Below are 20,432 nucleotides of genomic sequence, written 5' to 3' on the forward strand. Positions count from 1 at the left end.
CATACATGGATCCCATCTCAGATTTCATGGCCTCTAGCCATTTTGTGGAATCTGGGCTCATCATCGCTTCCTCACAGTTCGTAGGTTCATCATGGTCATGTAACATGACTTCCAGAATAGGATTACCGTACCATTCTGGTGCGGATCTTACTCTGGTAGACCTACGAGGTTCAGTAGAAACTTGATCTGAAATTTCATGATCAATATCATTAGCTTCCTCACTAATTGGTGTAGTCGTCACAGGAACCGGTTCTTGTGATGAACTACTTTCCAATAAGGGAGTAGATACAGTTATCTCATCAAGTTCTACTTTCCTCCCACTCACTTCTTTCGAGAGAAACTCCTTCTCTAGAAAGGATCCGATTTTAGCAACGAAAATCTTGCCCTCAGATCTGTGATAGAAGGTGTACCCAATAGTCTCTTTTGGGTATCCTATGAAGACACATTTCTCCGATTTGGGTTCGAGCTTATCTGGTTGAAGTTTCTTCACATAAGCATCGCAGCCCCAAACTTTAAGAAACGACAACTTTGGTTTCTTGCCAAACCACAGTTCATAAGGCGTCGTCTCAACGGATTTTGATGGTGCCCTATTTAACGTGAATGCGGCCGTCTCTAAAGCATAACCCCAAAACGATAGCGGTAAATCAGTAAGAGACATCATAGATCGCACCATATCTAGTAAAGTACGATTACGACGTTCGGACACACCATTTCGTTGTGGTGTTCCGGGTGGCGTGAGTTGCGAAACTATTCTGCATTGTTTCAAGTGTAGGCCAAACTCGTAACTCAAATATTCTCCTCCACGATCAGATCGTAGAAATTTTATTTTCTTGTTACGATGATTTTCCACTTCACTCTGAAATTCTTTGAACTTTTCAAATGTTTCAGACTTGTGTTTCATCAAGTAGATATACCCATATCTGCTCAAATCATCTGTGAAGGTGAGAAAATAACAATACCCGCCGCGAGCCTCAACATTCATTGGACCACAAACATCAGTATGTACGATTTCCAACAAATCAGTTGCTCGCTCCATAGTTCCAGAGAACGGCGTTTTAGTCATCTTGCCCATGAGGCACGGTTCGCAAGTACCAAGTGATTCATAATCAAGTGATTCCAAAAGCCCATCAGTATGGAGTTTCTTCATGCGCTTTCCACCGATATGACCTAAACGGCAGTGCCACAAATAAGTTGCACTATCGTTATCAACTCTGCATCTTTTGGTTTCAACACTATGAATATGTTTATCACTACTATCGAGATTTAATAAAAATAGACCACTCTTCAAGGGTGCATGACCATAAAAGATATTACTCATATAAATAGAACAACCATTATTCTCTGATTTAAATGAATAACCGTCTCGCATCAAACAAGATCCAGATATAATGTTCATGCTCAACGCTGGCACCAAATAACAATTATTTAGGTCTAAAACTAATCCCGATGGTAGATGTAGAGGTAGCGTGCCGACCGCGATCACATCGACTTTGGAACCATTTCCCACGCGCATCGTCACCTTGTCCTTAGCCAATCTTCGCTTAATCCGTAGTCCCTGTTTCGAGTTGCAAATATTAGCAACATAACCAGTATCAAATTCCCAGGTGCTACTGCGAGCATTAGTAAGGTACACATCAATAACATGTATATCACATATACCTTTGTTCACTTTGCCATCCTTCTTATCTGCCAAATACTTGGGGCAGTTCCGCTTCCAGTGTCCAGTCTGCTTGCAATAGAAGCACTCAGTTTCAGGCTTAGGTCCAGACTTGGGTTTCTTCTCTTGAGAAGCAACTTTCTTGCTGTTCTTTTTGAAGTTCCCCTTCTTCTTCCCTTTGCCCTTTTTCTTGAAACTGGTGGTCTTGTTAACCGTCAACACTTGATGCGTGATTTCTACCTCCGCGGCTTTTAGCATTGCGAAGAGCTCGGGAATAGTCTTGTTCATCCCTTGCATATTATAGTTCATCACAAAGCTCTTGTAGCTTGGTGGCAGTGATTGAAGAATTCTGTCAATGACACTATCATCAGGAAGATTAACTCCCAGTTGAATCAAGTGATTATTATACCCAGACATTTTGAGTATGTGTTCACTGACAGAACTATTCTCCTCCATCTTGCAGCTATAGAACTTATTGGAGACTTCATATCTCTCAATCCGGGCATTTGCTTGAAATATTAACTTCAACTCCTGGAACATCTCATATGCTCCATGATGTTCAAAACGTCGTTGAATACCCAGTTCTAAGCCGTAATGCATGGCACACTGAACTATCGAGTAGTCATCAGCTTTGCTGTGCCAGACGTTCTTAACGTCGTCAGTTGCATCAGCAGCAGGCCTGGCACCCAACGGTGCTTCCAGGACGTAACTTTTCTGTGCAGCAATGAGGATAATCCTCAGGTTACAGACCCAGTCCGTGTAATTGCTACCATCATCTTTCAACTTTGCTTTCTCAAGGAACGCATTAAAATTCAACGGAACAACAACAAGAGCCATCTATCTACAATCAAACATATACAAGCAAAATACTATCAGGTACTAAGTTCATGATAAATTTAAGTTCAATTAATCATATTACTTAAGAACTCCCACTTAGACAGACATCTCTCTAGTCATCTAAGTGATCACGTGATCCAAATCAACTAAACCATGTCCGATCATCGCGTGAGATGGAGTAGTTTCAATGGTGAACATCAGTATGTTGATCATATCTACTATATGATTCACGTTCGACCTTTCGGTCTCCGTGTTCCGAGGCCATATCTGTATATGCTAGGCTCGTGAAGTATGACCTGAGTATTCCGCGTGTGCAACTGTTTTGCACCCGTTGTATTTGAACGTAGAGCCTATCACACCCGATCATCACGTGGTGTCTCAGCACGAAGAACTTTCGCAATGGTGCATACTCAGGGAGAACACTTCTTGATTATTAGTGAGAAATCATCTTAAAATGCTACCGTCAATCAAAGCAAGATAAGATGCATAAAGGATAAACATCACATGCAATCAATATAAGTGATACGATATGGCCATCATCATCTTGTGCTTGTGATCTCCATCTTCGAAGCACCGCCGTGATCACCATCGTCACCGGCGCGACACCTTGATCTTCATCATAGCATCGTTGTCGTTACGCCATCTATTGCTTCTACGACTATCGCTACCGCTTAATGATAAAGTAAAGCAATTACAGGGCGTTTGCATTTCATACAATAAAGCGACAACCATATGGTCCTACCAGTTGCCGATAACTTCGGTTCCAAAACATGATAATCTCATACAATAAAATATAGCATCACGTCTTGACCATATCACATCACAACATGCCCTGCAAAAACAAGTTAGACATCCTCTACTTTGTTGTTGCAAATTTTACGTGGCTGCTACGGGCTTAGCAAGAACCGTTCTTACCTACGCATCAAAAACCACAACGATAGTCCGTCAAGTTAGTCCTGTTTTAACCTTCGCAAGGACCGGGCGTAGCCACACTCGATTCAACTAAAGTGAGAGAGACAGACACTCGCCAGCCACCTTTAAGCACGAGTGCTCGTAATGGTGAAACCAGTCTCGCGTAAGCGTACGCGTAATGTCGGTCCGGGCCGCTTCGTCTCACAATACCGCCGAACCAAAGTATGACATGCTGGTAAGCAGTATGACTTGTATCGCCCACAACTCACTTGTGTTCTGCTCGTGCATATAACATCAACGCATAAAACCTAGGCTCGGATGCCACTGTTGGTGAACGCAGTAATTTCAAAAATTTTCCTACGCACACTCAAGATCATCTTGATGGCATAGCAACGAGAGGGGAGAGTGTATGTCCACGTACCCTCGTAGACCTTTAGCGGAAGCGTTATGACAACGCGGTTGATGTAGTCGTACGTCTTCACGATCCGACCGATCCAAGCTCCGAACGTACGGGGCCTCCGAGTTCAGCACACGTTCAGCTCGATGACGATCTCCGGCCTCCGATCCAGCAAAGCTCCGAAGATGAGTTCCGTCAGCACGACGGCGTGGTGACGATGTTGATGTTCCACCGGCGCAGGGCTTCGCCTAAGCTTCGCGACGATATGACCGAGGTGGAATATGGTGGAAGGGGGCACCGCACACGGCTAAGGGACGATCCGTAGATCAACTTGTGTGTCTATGGGGTGCCCCCCGCTCCCGTATATAAAGGAGCCAGGGGGGACGAGGCGGCCGGCCAAGGAGGGCGCGCCAAGGGGGAGTCCTACTCCCACCGGGAGTAGGACTCCCTTCTTTCCAAGTAGGAGTAGGTGAAGGGGGAAAGGAGGAGGAAGGGAGGAAGGAAAGGGGGGGCGCCGCCCCCCTTCCCTTGTCCTATTCGGACTAGGAAGGGGAGGGGCGCGCGGCCCCCTCCTGGTTCCTTCCCTCTTCTCCCTCGAGGCCCATGTAGGCTCAATAACCCCCCGGGGGGTTCCGGTAACCTCCCGGTACTCCGGTAAAATGCCGATTTCACCCGGAACGATTCCGATGTCCAAATATAGGCTTCCAATATATGAATCTTTATGTCTCGACCATTTTGAGACTCCTCGTTATGTCCGTGATCACATCCGGGACTCGGAACAAACTTCGGTGCATCAAAACTTATAACCAATAGCGGGACCTGGATGCCCATATTGGTTCCTACATATTCTACGAAGACCTTTATCGGTCAAACCGCACAACAACATACGTTGTTCCCTTTGTCATCGGTATGTTACTTGCCCGAGATTCGATCGTCGGTATCCAATACCTAGTTCAATCTCGTTACCGGCAAGTCTCTTTACTCGTTCTATAATGCATCATCTCGTAACCAAGTCATTGGTCACATTGCTTGCAAGGCTTATTGTGATGTGCATTACCGAGAGGGCCTAGAGATACCTCTCCGACAATCGGAGTGACAAAACCTAATCTCGAAATATGCCAACTCAACATGTACCTTCGGAGACACCTGTAGTACTCCTTTATAATCACCCAGTTACGTTGTGACGTTTGGTAGCACCCAAAGTGTTCCTCCGGTAAACGGGAGTTGCATAATCTCATAGTTACAGGAACATGTATAAGTCATGAAGAAAGCAATAGCAATATACTAAACGATCAAGTGCTAGTCTAACAGAATGGGTCATGTCAATCACATCATTCTCCTAATCATGTGATCCCACTAATCAAATGACAACACATGTCTATGGTTAGGAAACATAACCATCTTTGATTAATGAGCTAGTTAAGTAGAGGCATACTAGTGACTATATGTTTGTCTATGTATTCACACATGTATCATGTTTCCGGTTAATACAATTCTAGCATGAATAATAAACATTTATCATGGTATGAGGAAATAAATAATAACTTTATTATTGCCTCTAGGGCATATTTCCTTCAGCTAAGAAGAAGTTTTTCCCTTTATCTTTGAAGGGAAAATCATTGTCATGGTATAGGCTATGCGATGATATTGGATCTTGGAATTGGAATCTATTGAAATTGGAATTTCACCAAAAAATTTATCCTATGCATCTAGTTCATCGCGATCGGAATTATATATATAATTTTTGACCTCGTGAAGGAGAAAGTATCGCTATAACTTGGGGAGGCTTAAGTCAATGTTATATTCATGCCCCAATCATGATCAATCCATGCTTGATACTTCTTGTATTTGTTCCTTTATGAAGAAGACTATTGAATTCATGTGGGATCTTTAAGAAAAAATTAAACTCAACTCTGAAGATTGGGAACTCGACGAAGGTAAGGAGTCAGGTATTATGCTTAAGTATGATTGTGTTAAGTCTTTTATGAATACCGATGCTTTTCAAAACTTTAGCACTAAATATGGACTTGACTCTGAGATAGTAGTCACCTTTTGTGAATCATTTGCTACTCATGTTGATCTCCCTAAGGAGAATTGTTTTAAATATCACCCACCTATTAAAGAATAAATTAAGGAACCGTTAATAGATAAAGATGAAATTATTATCTATAATGTTATTCCAGTTGTTCCTACTGCCTATATTGAAAAACCACCTTTCCATGTTAGGATTAAGGAACATGCTAGAGTTTCAACTATGGTCAATAAAAGCTATATTAAAGCACCCAAACCTGCTAAACAAATCAAGGTAGAACCTAGTGTTGCTATGGTTAAAAATCTCCTGGTAGAAAATATAGATCGGCATGATATTTACTTCTATGATGAAGCTGCTAGAATTGCCAAACCCGATGAAAAAATATAAACATAGACCTGTTGTTGGCATGCCTATTGTCTCAGTCAAAATAGGAGATCACTGTTATCATGGTTTATGTACTTAGGTGCTAGCGTGAGTGCTATTCCTTTTACCTTATATCAAGAAATTATGAGTGATATAGGTTGAAATATAAGACATAGATGTTACTATTAAACTTTCTAATAGAGACACAATCACACCACTTGGGATTGTTAGAGATGTTGAAGTCTTGTGTGGGAAAATAAAATACCCTACCGATTTTCTTGTTCTTGGTTCCCCACAAGATGACTTTTGTCCCATTATCTTTGGTAGACCTTTCTTGAACACCGCTAATGCTAAAATAGATTGTAAGAAACAAACAGTCGGTGTAAGTTTTGGTGATGAGTCTCATGAGTTTAATTTTTACAAGCTTAGTAGAAAGCATCATAAGAAAGAGTTGCCTAGTAAGGATGAAATAACTAGTCTTGCTTCTATTGCCGTGCCTCCTACTAGAAGAATATTTTCTAGACCATGAAAATGATAAGCATCTACACGAAAGAAATGAAATAGATAAAAAATTCTTCGACCAACGACCTCTGCTTAAACACAATTTGCCTATTGAAACTCAAGGAGGTCCTCCTCCACCTAAAGGTGATCCTGTGTTTGAATTAAAACAATTACCATACACTTTAAAATATGCTTATCTTGATGAGAAAAAGATATATCATGTTATTATTAGTGCTAACCATTCAGGACATGAAGAAGAAAGATTATTGAAGGCTCTGAAGAAGCACTGAGCTTCCATTGGATATACTCTTGATGATTTAAAGGGAATTAATCCCACTCTCCGTCAGCACAAATTAATATGAACCTGTTGCTAAACCCATTGTTGATCACCAATGGCATTTACATCCTAAAATGAAAGAAGTGGTAAGAACAGAAATGCTGATGCTTCTGGAAGCAGGTATAATCTATCCTATAGCTGATAGTAGATGGGTAAGTCTTGTTCATTGTGTCCCTAAGAAGGGAGGTATTAGTGTTGTTCCCAATGATAAAAGTGAACTTATTCCACAAAGAATTGTCACTGGTTATAGAATGATAATCCTAAAATAAAGCTACTAGAAAAGATCATTACCCTCTGCCTTTTATTGATCAAATGCTAGAAATATTGTCAAAGCACACACGTTTTTGTTTCCTTGATGGATATTCTGGTTTTTCTCAATTACCTGTCTCACAACCTGATCAAGATAAAACCACATTCACTTGTCCTTTTGGAACTTATGCTTATAGATGTATGCCTTTTGGTTTATGCAATGCACCTGCTACCTTTCAAAGATGTATGACTCTAATTTTTGTGAGAAGATTGTTGAGGTTTTCATGGATGTTTTTTCTGTCTACGAAACTTCTTTTGATGATTGCTTAAGCAACCTTGATCATGTTTTGCGGAGATGCAAGCAAACTAATCTTGTCTTGAATTGGGAGAAGTGCAACTTTATGGTTAATGAAGGTATTTTCTTTGGACATAAAATTTCTAAACAAGGTATTGAGGTGGATAAAGCTAAAGTTGACGCAATTGAGAAAATGCCATGTCCTAAAGATCTCAAAGGTATTCGTAGTTTCCTCAGTCATGCTGGTTTCTATAGGAGGTTTATTAAAGAGTTCTCTAAAATTTCTAGGCCTCTTACAAATCTTTTACAAAAGGATGTTCCATTTGTTTTTGATGATGACTGTGTAGAAGCCTTTGAAACACTTAAGAAAGCCTTAATTTCTACACCTGTTGTTCGACCATCTGATTGGAACTTGCCTTTTGAAATTATGTGTGATGCTAGTGATTATGATGTTGGTGCTGTTCTAGGACAAAGAGTTGATAAGAAACTAAATGTTATTCATTATGCTAGTAAAACTCTAAACAGTGCCCAACACAATTATGCTACTACTGAAAAGGAATTTTTAGCAGTGGTGTTTGCTTGTGATAAATTTAGATCTTACATGGTTGATTCTAAAGTTATTATTCACACTGATCATGCTGCTATTAAATATCTGATGGAAAAGAAAGATGTTAAACCTAGACTCATTAGGTGGGTTCTCTTGCTACAAGAATTTGACTTACATGTCAATGTTAGAAAGGGAGCTGAGAACCCCGTGGCTGATAACTTGTCGAGGCTAGAAAAAATTCTTGATGACCCACAACTTATTAATGATAGTTTTCCTGATGAACAATTAGCTGCAATAAATATTTCTCATAACACTCCTTGGTATGCTGACTATACCACTCCTAATTATATTTTTGCTAAATATATACCACTGAGCTTCACATAGCAACAAAAGAAAAAATTCTTCTATGATTTAAGACATTACACTACTAGGGAAAAGCCTAGCAGCAGCACGGGTTTTAGGTATATCAGTAGCGCGGGAGGTGGCGCTACAGCTAACCCGTAGCAGCAGCGCGTGCAGGCCCGCACTACTGATATACAAGTGTAGCAGCAGCATTCTTCGGTGGAGCTCGCTACTGCTAGCTATAGCGCGCTTACCCTATGCGCGCTACTGATACTACCGCACTGCTGCTAACTTTTCTCCACTCTCTACTGCTAATTTTTTTTAAAAATTTCTGCATATTTGTTTTGTATTTGAACAGGCTTTATAGAAGAATCTTTAGCACATACAAATGTCATCATGATACACATACAAATGTCATCATGATACACATACAAATGCCTGCGAGACCACAAATGTAATCATAGCATATACATACAAATAGTCTCATCATAATCATCATCCAACACAAAGTGGTATCTTGTCATCATCTCGACAATAGCGATACATGCAAGACTCGAATACTTTCAACTACAACGTCATCCATCTAAACAAAGGTATACGCGAGAAGAGCTATCACTATGAGTGAGAGCGGAACAATGCAGTACATGAGGCAGCGGTTACGAGTCTCTCTCGCGCTAGCGTGAACCTCAAGTAACTAGCTTCTCCTTCTTGTCTGCTTTTGAAGCCTTTATGGCTGGCACCCGAGAACCCATTCACTTGCGCCTAACACTCAGGCCACTCGTTGTACACCCCTGGAACCTTCCCTTTGTACACGACATAGCACTTCCATCTCGCCATCAAGAAACTAGGTACCTGTTAGAGATGCATGTTCATGAAGAGGATGTACAATCATCTGCAACAAAATATACTAGAGCAACACGAAAAAAGGGTTAGCAACTAGATGCAACATACAGTATGCAAACTAATTAACTAGAGGTACGCAGGTCATCGTACGCCAACTAACAAAGTAGAATTACGCAAGTTCGATAGGGACCGTGGACATCATAAAGTTTCATCGCTACAAAAAGTATACAAGTTCAACCGACACATATGATCATCATCGACATCATAAATCACTAGAAGTTCCATCCTTCCATATCATCGAGGATGGACCCTAGCTTCTTGAATGGCGTGAGGTCTAGACATTGCATGCCTATGCGAGTTCGGACGTCAGCTCGCGATATAGGGCCGTGGTGGAACATCCCCTTCTAATCAACGACTTCTTTCATGATGATCGTCGCAATGTCCCTTTGGATGCGAAAGAAGTCATCTCTAAGTTTATAATCCGCTTCTCCATGAGATTCTAGCCACTAGTGGATATGATCATCATTTCTGCTTGTCATGCGAAGCTTTTGGTGATCCGTGTTGAACTGAATCATGAGATGGATGATGTAGAATCCACCCTTCTTGCTTGGTTTTGGGACATGGATGCAGGAGAAGTTAGTTTTATGCACGAAACCCATCTTCTTGTTCCTTTGTTTCCTGATCTGCATGTGGCCACCTCTAATGCTGAAGCCTTGGAGAGCATCATCTACAATATTCATTATGTGGGTGTAGTCTTTTTTCTCGTAGTCTCTGGAAGGGTCAAAATACATGGCGTGGGAGACTTGCGGGTAAAGAATGATAAGGACGGTGTGCCCGTTGCTGCGGGGAAAAGACACCTCAAATTATTCCCCATATGAAAGAGAAGGAATGATTGAAATGTACGAAAGGGTTGTGCGGAACTGACTTACTTTGGATGATAAGGCACGAGGACAATTTCCCGGTCCTTATTCTGTACCATGAAGTTTTGGAGGTACTCCCTAGCAGTTTCACGCTCAAAGTCACCGAGACTCAAGAAAGACTAGTGCATGTAGTACAGATCCGCCACATAGATTTGCTAGACTTCTTCACTCTTCATGACGGAGCTCATATGTAGCGCAAAAAGGCGGACGATTGTAAAATCGAGCCGTCTTGTCAGAAACATCTCAAAGATATGGTCAAACCGCAGGAAGAACACCTCTGTGGGTCGTGTGTCGATGTATCACTTCCCCTCAGGCACACGAGCCGTGTATGTCGGATATCCTGGATCCTTTGAGGCTAGTAGGCTTTTCTCAGTCGACAACACATGGTCGTTGTCGGTGTCAAAACCGGCGGATCTCGGGTAGGGGGTCCCAAACTGTGCGTCTAAGGCTAATGGTAACAGGAGACTGGGGACATGATGTTTTACCCAAGTTTGGGCCCTCTCGATGGAGGTAATACCCTACTTCCTTCTTGATTGATCTTGATGATATGAGTATTACAAGAGTTGATCTACCACGAGATCAGAGAGGCTAAACCCTAGAAGCTAGCCTATGGTATGATTGTTGTTGATGGCGATGATGATGATCCGTCCTACGGACTAAACCCTCCGGTTTATATAGACACCGGAGGGGGCTAGGGTTACACAGAGTCGGTTTACAGAGAAGGAGATCTACATCCGAATCCTCAAGCTTTCCTTCCACGCCAAGGAGAGTCCCATCTGGACACGGGACGAAGTCTTCTATCTTGTATCTTCATAGTCCAACAGTCCGGCCAAAGTATATAGTCCGGCTGTCCGGATACCCCCTTATCCAGGACTCCCTCAGTAGCCCCCGAACCAGGCTTCAATTATGACGAGTCCGGCACGCAGATTGTCTTCGGCATTGCAAGGCGGATTCTTCTCCAAGTCCAGTGCGCCCGTCATGGTGAATAGTGTCCGGCCTTCCAGTAAGGTTGTACTCCTCGGCTTCTGTGCCTCAATAATGGCCATCTCCATGTGTCGATCGAAGACGAGGGGCTAGGGCATTTTTGCATTTGCCACCCTAATCCCGTAGGTGAGCCATCTATATGAAGAGATGGGGATCTTCAGATCCAAATCACACCGTCTTCCCCCAAGCAAGCATTTCACAGAGTGCGCCCAAAAGTGGCTATCCCATAATGACCGATCACCGCAGCCCCGCTCGCTGCTCCCCTAGCCCGAAGCCAGGGGATTGGGAGAAGTGTTCCATCCCTCACAGCCGCTTGATAGAGCTGCATACCAAAGGGTTCCTTCCGCCCGCATATATGGTCCCCATCCGATCCGGACTAGCCACCTATGATGGCGGGGAGCAAGCGGAGAGATTCCCTAACCCATCTCGGGGGGAGCGGGTATGCCTTGTCCCATATCTGCTAAGAGGTGTCGGGTTTCCAATCCACCCATTCCTCCGCGGGCTCCTGGAGTTCTATGGTCTCTAGTTGCATAATCTTACTCCTGCCTCCATACTGCACATTGCGGGCTACGTTGCCCTCTGGGAACTGTTCCTGGGCTGCAGAGCTCATTTTGAGCTATGGAAGAGGTTGTTCCGCCTCGTCCCCCGCAACCAGGAGGGATCCATATATCAAGTGGGCGGAGCCGAAATATGGCGCATCGCGCAGACCGGATACCTATCCGGTACTCCAAAGAAGGCGTCCAAAGACTGGCCCTCAGAGTGGTTTTATGTTGACGACGTTCCCCTTTCGGACCCAGTCCGGACGGGCCTTCCTGAGGTCACCAATACTCTGCTGAAGAAACACCAGAGCTGGCGCCCTCGGAGCCCCCAGGAGGAAGAAGACAGGGAAGTCTTCTATCTGATGAGCCAGATACAAAACCTGGCCAAATTAGGATTGACAATAATCAAAGTCATGTCAATATGCATTATAAGGGGAGTGCAGCCACTTCAATATAGGGGAAAACCCATGTGGCACTTCAATGGAGAAGAAGATGCCTCCCACTGTGGTCGCAAAGGTCCGGACTCCGCCACATCCTTGGCGAGGATACTATCTGAATTATACAAGGGCGAAGAAGAGGAGTTTATCCACATTAAACCACGGGACAAATTTTCCATGTACAACCCCCGAAGCTGGGTAAGTTGTTATTTGTTGCTCAACTCTATTCGTGCTTACCTTCTTGACCACAATTATTTACCTTACTATTTTAAAAGCAGGAACTGAGGAAGGCCGTAAAAGAGTTCCACAGCCCTTCTCCGCAGCCAGAAGATCCCGGCCGGGCTCTCGACCCCAGACTTGAAGAAAATCCGGACATATCCGTGGATTTTGCCGACGGGACCTTCTACTAGGCAAGCAGTGGCGGCTCTTTAGTGGCCATCATCGCAGATTATCCCGGACTGCTACCCGTGTCGCACATAAGTAATGTTGGGGTTCCAACCTTCCGAAAGGATTCCTTCATTTTGCCACACCTTATAATCACATGTCGTATGTTTATAGAAACGGCAGTCTGAACGCCGTGCAGGGCCTGCGGGGGCCTCTCAGCAAGAGGCACCTTTACAAGGCAAGCTTAAAAGGAAGGCGGTTAGGAGCGGCACGCAGGCACAGAGGTATTCATTAAACTTGTGCCGTGGCCTATTTGGTGTATTTGTCGAGATGTGATGACTTTAATTATGTCCTGTCAGGAAGCGCCGGACTGTGTCCGCGGACCCTACCGGCCACGCCTCCAGCAGCCAGATTCCTGGACCAGATTCACAGGCGGAGGCTGATCTGGGCACAGTGCCAAAATGTCCTCCTGCGGAGGATATGGATATGCTTTCCGCTACAAATTCAGAAGTGGAAAGCGCCATGAAGCACCAGCACCGACGTGCCGTACTTTGCGGTAGTATTTTTTCCGAAGAGGCATTCAGTGCCTTTAATTCCGGACACGCCTATATCCGCGCTGCTCAAGATGGACTTGCCAGAGCAACGGACCAGTATCTGAAGGATATACGGGTAAGAGAATTTAATAAGTATGTGTAGTAGTAGCCCCTGAGACTTGAAACAGTTGGCACAACTGATTTATGGATCATTGAATGCATAGGTTCTTGTAGAGAAGAACGCCCAGTTGTCTCGAGAGCTGGAGGAGTTTAAGGCTCAAATGAAGGCTAACGTAGCCGAACAAGAGGGATCTAAAAAGATTTCTTTTGGTAATGATTCTTCTACCAGTTTGTGTGTTCGGCATGGTGTATAAATCTGACGAATTGCTCGGCAGATAATCCCGGAGAAAATCCGGAGACTGTGGGAGATAATGAGCTGTATCTGCAAAGTTAGTTGAAGGCGGGCAAACGCGTGCTGATGCAATCTATCCAGGAGAGGAATAAGCTGCAAGATGCTAATCTCCAACTGAGCGTCGAATTGAAAGATGTTCGGGCTCAGCTCGCGGACTCCGTGAAGGAGAACCGGAGGCTTCAACGCGGCATTTATAGTGAGTTCTTGAACGAACTGTGGTATAGTTTCGCTAGGAGGCGTATTGACAGAGTTATGTCTGTAGGTATGTTAACGGGACGCCCTGAAGAGGAGATGCCCTGCACGAACGAGCTCGGCAGGTGATGTAGGGTATTGCCCAGGCTTTGTGGCAGTCTGCTTCCCTGCCAGGAGGCATGGGCGAACTTGTAGAAATTCTCAAAGGAGCACGACGGCGCTTCCGACTATGGAAGATATCAGCTTGCCGGCAAGGTGCGAGAGAAGCTTGGGCCATGGTGAAGACACGATACGCCAAGGCTGACCCGAACCATATGTCCGAAGTCGGACCGGCTGGGCCAGATGGACATGAGATACCCGTTAGTTTGGTATATGATCAAGTATCATTAGCTGCGAAGTATTCCCAGCAGGATTGTAAGCTAGACAGCCTGTTGGATGGCATAGAGGAAGAGTACAACCAGTCAGTATGATTATGTAATTTTGAATGGGCTCGTGTACTCTCTAGCCAGACTGAAAATCATTTGTCATGGCGAACCTTTTCGCTTCAGCCCTCGGATCCGACAGTCCAGGGTGTATCCGAATACCCACACAGTAATAAAAAACTGGGGCATGCGTGGAAACCAGGCGTAGGGGTCATAAGTGCTTGAACAGACAAGTACCCAACTAGTTATGTTATATTACATGGATAGTAAGAAACATCTTCCACAAAGAATAGTTCTGTTAGGGGTTCCTTTCTCTGGGTATGCATGCATCGATGTGCATGTCCGAACTGCGAGCAAAAACGCAGGAAACAAAACATCTGGGTAATTTCGTTGTTAGTAATGAGGACATCTTTTGTTCACCGACCGAATATTCCCTTAAGAACGCTAGCTTTTGGCTTCACCCAATCTGAGGTACACATCCAGCTCAACCGGCAGTAACAATCATAGAGGTGCTCCCCTTATGCCCTAGCCAAATTAACGGGAACGTAGGGCATAAATACAAGAGCCAGGCAACCCAGCATGGCCAAAATTTAAGTCATATCGATGCATATAATGGTGAAGAAAAGGCACATATGGAAAGAAAAATGCATATGTGGCTGGCAAGAAGCCACTAAAGTTAATTATATATATATAGCTTCCGAATAAGAAGCCCCCAGGTATAGTGTGCGCGCATAATGCGGCCGGAGTGCTCAGGGCATCCGTACAGTTTTAACGCTGTATGTGAAAAAAGGAAAAAGGAAAAAAGTGGCGAGAAAGGAGGAAAAGGAACATAATCGAAGAGGCGGAGATGAGGAGACGAACACTCAGTTCGGTGCTAGGTGTAGAATCTCCGGAGTTTGGCCGCATTCCATGGGTTCGGCTCAAGTCTGTTATCAGAGGCGTTGCACAGACGGTACGCTCCTCCGGTGAGAACTTTATCAATGATGAAGGGACCCTCCCACTTGGGTTTGAGCTTGTCCTTCTTCTTCTCAGGTAGGCGTAGAATGAGTTCACCAATGTTATAAGTCTTGGCCCGTACTTCTCTGCTTTGATACCTTCGAGCCTGTTGCTAATAGAATGCAGAATGGGCTTTAGCGACATCATGCTCCTCCTCCAAAGCATCTAGGTTGTCCTGCCGGTCTAGCTCGGCTTCCTTCTCTTCGTACATGCGCACGCGAGGTGAGTCATGAATTACATCGCAGCGCAGTACTGCTTCTGCGTCGTACACCATAAAAAATGGTGTGTATCTGGTGGTGCGATTCGGCATGGTCCGCAGCCCCTAGAGTATCAAGTCGAGTTCCTCGACCCAATGCATGTCTGATTCCTTCAAGGATCGCACTAGTCTGGGTTTGATGCCGCTCATAATAAGGCCATTTGCATGTTCGACCTGACCGTTTATTTGGGGGTGATAGACAGAGGCGTAGTCGAGCTTAATGCCCAATTTGCCACACTAGACTTTAACCTCCTCGGCTGTAAAATTCGAGCCATTGTTAGTTATGATACTGTGGGGGACGCCATAACGGTGTACAACCTCCGATATGAAGTCTATCACTGGTCCGGATTCGGCCGTTTTGACTGGTTTGGCTTCTATCCATTTGGTGAACTTGTCCACCATAACCAATAAGTATTTTTTCTTATGGCTTCCCCCTTTAAGGTGTCCCACCATATCCAGCCCCCAGACCGCGAAGGGCCAAGTTATGGGGATCGTTTGGAGAGCAGTAGGGAGCATATGGCTCTGATTAGCAAATAGTTGACAACCAACACAATGTTGGACAAGGTCCTATGCATCCGACCGGGCTGTCGGCCAGTAGAATCCTGTCCGGAAAGCCTTGCTCATGAGAGCTCGGGCTGCCGCGTGGTGCCCGCCTAGTCCGGAATGAATTTCGGCTATGAGTTGCCGCCCTTCCTCCTCGAAGATGCATTGTTGGAGCACTCCAGTGGCGCTCTTCTTGTAGAGTTCTCCTTCATGGACTTTGTAGGCTTTAGAGCATCGCACGATGAAGCGTGCCTCATATTGGTCCTCAGGGAGCTCCTGCCTATTAAGGTAGGCCAAGAAGGGCTCGGTCCATGGGGCGATGATAGCCATTATTTCATGGGCCAAAGATGTTATTTCGGTGGCCGAGCCTCCGATTACGTCAGAAGGTTCAGAAGTTGGGGTTGTGTTCGGAGCCGGACTGATGGTGCTGGACTCCCCGTCCCATGCCACGGATGGTTTGAACAACCTTTCTAAGAAGATGTTAGGTGGTACGGGGTCGCATCTAGCGCCGATGCGGGCGAGGATATCGGCCGCTTGGTTATTTTCTCGAACCACATGGTGGAATTCGAGCCCCTCGAACTGAGCTGACATTTTGAGGACGGCATTGCGATAGGCCGCCATTTTCGGATCCTTGGCATCAAAGTCTCTGTTTACCAGAGATATTGCGAGGTTCGAGTCCCTGCACACTTCGAGGCGTTGAATGCCCATAGAGACTGCCATCCGAAGACCATGCAACAGGGCCTCGTATTCGGCTGCATTGTTAGAGTCTGTGAATAATATTTGGAGGACATACTGTACTGTGTCTCTGGTGGGGAATGTCACGACAACACCCACTCCTAATCCGGCCAGCATTTTGGAGCTGCCAAAATGCATGATCCAATTTGAGTACGCGCCGTACTCTTTAGGGAGTTCGGCTTCTGTCCATTCGGTGACGAAGTCAGCTAGTACTTGCGACTTAATGGCCCGTCATGGTTTGTATGTGATGTTGAACGGAAGGAGCTCAATATCCCATTTAGCAATTCGGCCTATTACGTGGCGGTCATTTATTATGTCATTGAGTGGAACTTCGGAGGCCACCGTGATCGAACACTCTTGGAAGTAGTGTCGTAGTTTCCGGGATGCCATGAAGACCGCATACGCTATCTTTTGATAGTGCGGGTACCGAGTTTTACAAGGAGTGAGGACAGTAGACACATAACATACCGGCTTTTGGAGCGGGAACTTGTGTTCATCTGCCTCTTGTTCGACGATGAGCACTGCGCTCACAACTTGGTTTGTTGCCGCTATGTATAATATCATGGGTTTGCCAATATTTGGCGCGGTCAGGACTGTGTTAGTGGCCAAGAGTGCCTTTATTTCTTCCAGTCCGGCCGTGGCCGCCTCCGTCCACTCGAAGTGTTCCGTGCATCGAAGAAGGAGATACAAGGGTAGTGCCTTTTCTCCTAAGTGGGAGATAAAGCGGCTTAAGGCAGCCACACATCCAGTTAGTTTCTGGATCTGCTTGAGGTCTGTTGGGATAGCCAACTGTGACAGAGCTCGGATTTTTGCCGGATTGGCTTCAATTTCTCTATTGGAAAAGATGAAGCCGAGCAATTTTTCGGAGGGTACTCCGAAGACACACTTCTCCGGGTTGAGCTTGATGTCGTATGTTCAGAGATTATCGAACGTAAGCCTCAAGTCATCTATTAAGGTTTCGACGTGTCTTGTTTTGATGACCACGTCGTCTACGTAGGCCTCTACTATCTGGCCAATTTGTTTTTCTAGGCATGTCTAAATCATGCGTTGATAGGTTGCGCCGGTGTTTTTGAGCCCGAAGGGCATGGTGTTGAAACAGAAGGGGCCGTACGGGGTGATGAAGGCTGTTGCAGCCTGGTCGGACTCCGCCATATTTATTTGATGGTATCCGGAGTATGCATCAAGGAAACACAATGAGTCGTGTCCTGCGGTGGCATCGATTATCTGATCGATGCGGGGGAGGGGGAAGGGATCCTTAGGGCAGGCTTTGTTAAGGTCTTTGAAATCGACACACAAGCGCCAGGATTTGTCCTTTTTTGGTACCATTACCAGGTTTCCTAGCCAATCCGGATGTTTGATGTCTCTGATGAATCCGTCCTCAAGTAGCTTGGCTAGTTCTTCTCCCATGGCTTGCCGCTTAGGCTCTAAGAATCTTCTAAGAGTCTGCTTGACTGGCTTATATCCTTTCAGTATATTGAGGTTGTGTTCGGCCAGTCTCCATGGGATGCCTGGCATGTCTGAAGGGTGCTAGGCGAAAATATCCCAATTTTCACGCAGGAAGTCTCGAAGTGCGGCGTCTATTGTGGGGTTCAGTTGTGTCCCTATGGAAGCTGTCTTCGAAGGGTCCGTTGGGTGGACCTCGAATTTGACTCTCTCGTCCGCTGGCTTGAAGGAGGTGGATTTAGGTCGCTTGTCGAGTATCACGTCGTCCCTGTCCACCGTTGCTCACAGTGTTGTCAGTTCTTCGGCCGCAAGGGATTCTGATAATGCCTCCAGGGTGAGGGCGGCAGTCTTATTTTCGGCGCGGAGTGCGACGTCCGGATCACTAGCTAGAGTGATGACTCCGTTGGGCCCGGGCATTTTGAGCTTCATGTACCCGTAATGGGGTATATCCTGAAAACTTGCGAATGCGTCTCACCCCAAGAGGGCGTGGTATCCGCTGCTGAACGGGGCTTCATGGAATGTAATTTCTTCGGACCTGTAATTCTCCGGCGTGCTGAATACCACATCCAGTGTGATTTTTCCCACGCATTGTGCCTCTCGACTAGGCATAATTCCCCTGAAGGTCGTACTGCTTTGTTCAATGCGGCTCTTGTCGATTTCCACCTTGTTGAGGGTTTCTGAAGGAAATATGCCCTAGAGGCAATAATAAAGTTATTATTTATTTCCTTATTTCATGATAAATGTTTATTATTCATGCTAGAATTGTATTAACCGGAAACATAATACATGTGTGAATACATAGACAAACTAAGTGTCACTAGTATGCCTCTACTTGACTAGCTCATTAATCAAAGATGATTATGTTTCCTAGCCATGGACAAAGAGTTGTCATTTGATTAACGAGATCACATCATTAGGAGAATGATGTGATTGACTTGACCCATTCTGTTAGCATAGCACCCAATTGTTTAGTATATTGCTATTGCTTTCTTCATGACTTATACATGTTCCTATGACTATGAGATTATACTACTCCCGTTTACCGGCGGAACACTTTGTGTGCTACCAAACGTCACAATGTGACTGGGTGATTATAAAGGAGCACTACAGGTGTCTCCGAAGGTACATGTTGGGTTGGCATATTTCGAGATTAGGATTTGTCACTCCGATTGTCGGAGAGGTATCTCTGGGCCCTCTCAGTAATGCACATCACTATAAGCCTTGCAAGCAATGTAGCTAATGAGTTAGTTATAGAATGATGCATTACCTAACGAGTAAAGAGACTTGCCGGTAACGAGATTGAACTAGGTATTGAGATACCGACGATCGAATCTCGGGCAAGTAACATACCGATGATAAAGGGAACAACGTATGTTGTTATGCGGTTTGACCGATAAAGATCTTCATAGAATATGTGGGAGCCAATATGAGCATCCAGGTCCCGCTATTGGTTATTGACCGGAGACATGTCTCGGTCATGTCTACATTGTTCTCGAACCCGTACGGTCCGCACGGTTAAGGTTTCGATGATAGTTATATTATGAGTTTATGAGTTTTGATGCACCGAAGGAGTTCAGAGTCCCAGATGAGATCGGGGACATGACGAGGAGTCTCAAAATGGTCGATACGTTAAGATCGATATACTGGACGACTATATTTGGAGTTCGGAAAGGTTCCGAGTGATTCGGGTATTTTTCGGAGTACCGGAGAGTTACCGGAATTCGCCGGGAAGTATATGGGCCTTATTGGGCCATACGGTAATAGAGGATAGAGGCCAAAAGGAAGGAGGCCTGCGCCCCCCTTTGGTCCGAATTGGACAAGGGGCGCCGCCCCTTTTTCTTCTTCCTCTCCCCCTCTTTCCCCTTCTCCTACTCCAACAAGGAAGGAGGGAGTCCTACCCGGGAGTAGGACTCCCCTTGGCGCGCCCCTTTCTAGGCCGGCCGCCCCCTCCCCCCTTGCTCCTTTATATACAGGGGCAGGGGGGCACCTCTAGAAACACAGGTTGATCTTCGTGATCGTTCCTTAGCCATGTGCGGTTCCCCCCTCCACCATATTCCACCTCGGTCATATCATTGCGGTGCTTAGGCGAAGCCCTGCGTCGGTAGAACATCATCATCGTCACCACGCCGTCGTGCTGACGGAACTCATCCTTGACACCCTACTGGATCGGAGTCCGGGGATCATCATCGACCTGAACGTGTGCTGAACTCGGAGGTGCCGTACGTTCGGTACTTGGATCGGTCGGATCGTGAAGACGTACGACTACATCAACCGCGTTGTCATAACGCTTCCGCTTTTGGTCTATGAGGGTACATGGACAATAC

Source organism: Triticum aestivum, chromosome 6B (genome assembly GCF_018294505.1).
Source record: "Triticum aestivum cultivar Chinese Spring chromosome 6B, IWGSC CS RefSeq v2.1, whole genome shotgun sequence".
Classification (NCBI taxonomy): Eukaryota; Viridiplantae; Streptophyta; class Magnoliopsida; order Poales; family Poaceae; genus Triticum; species Triticum aestivum.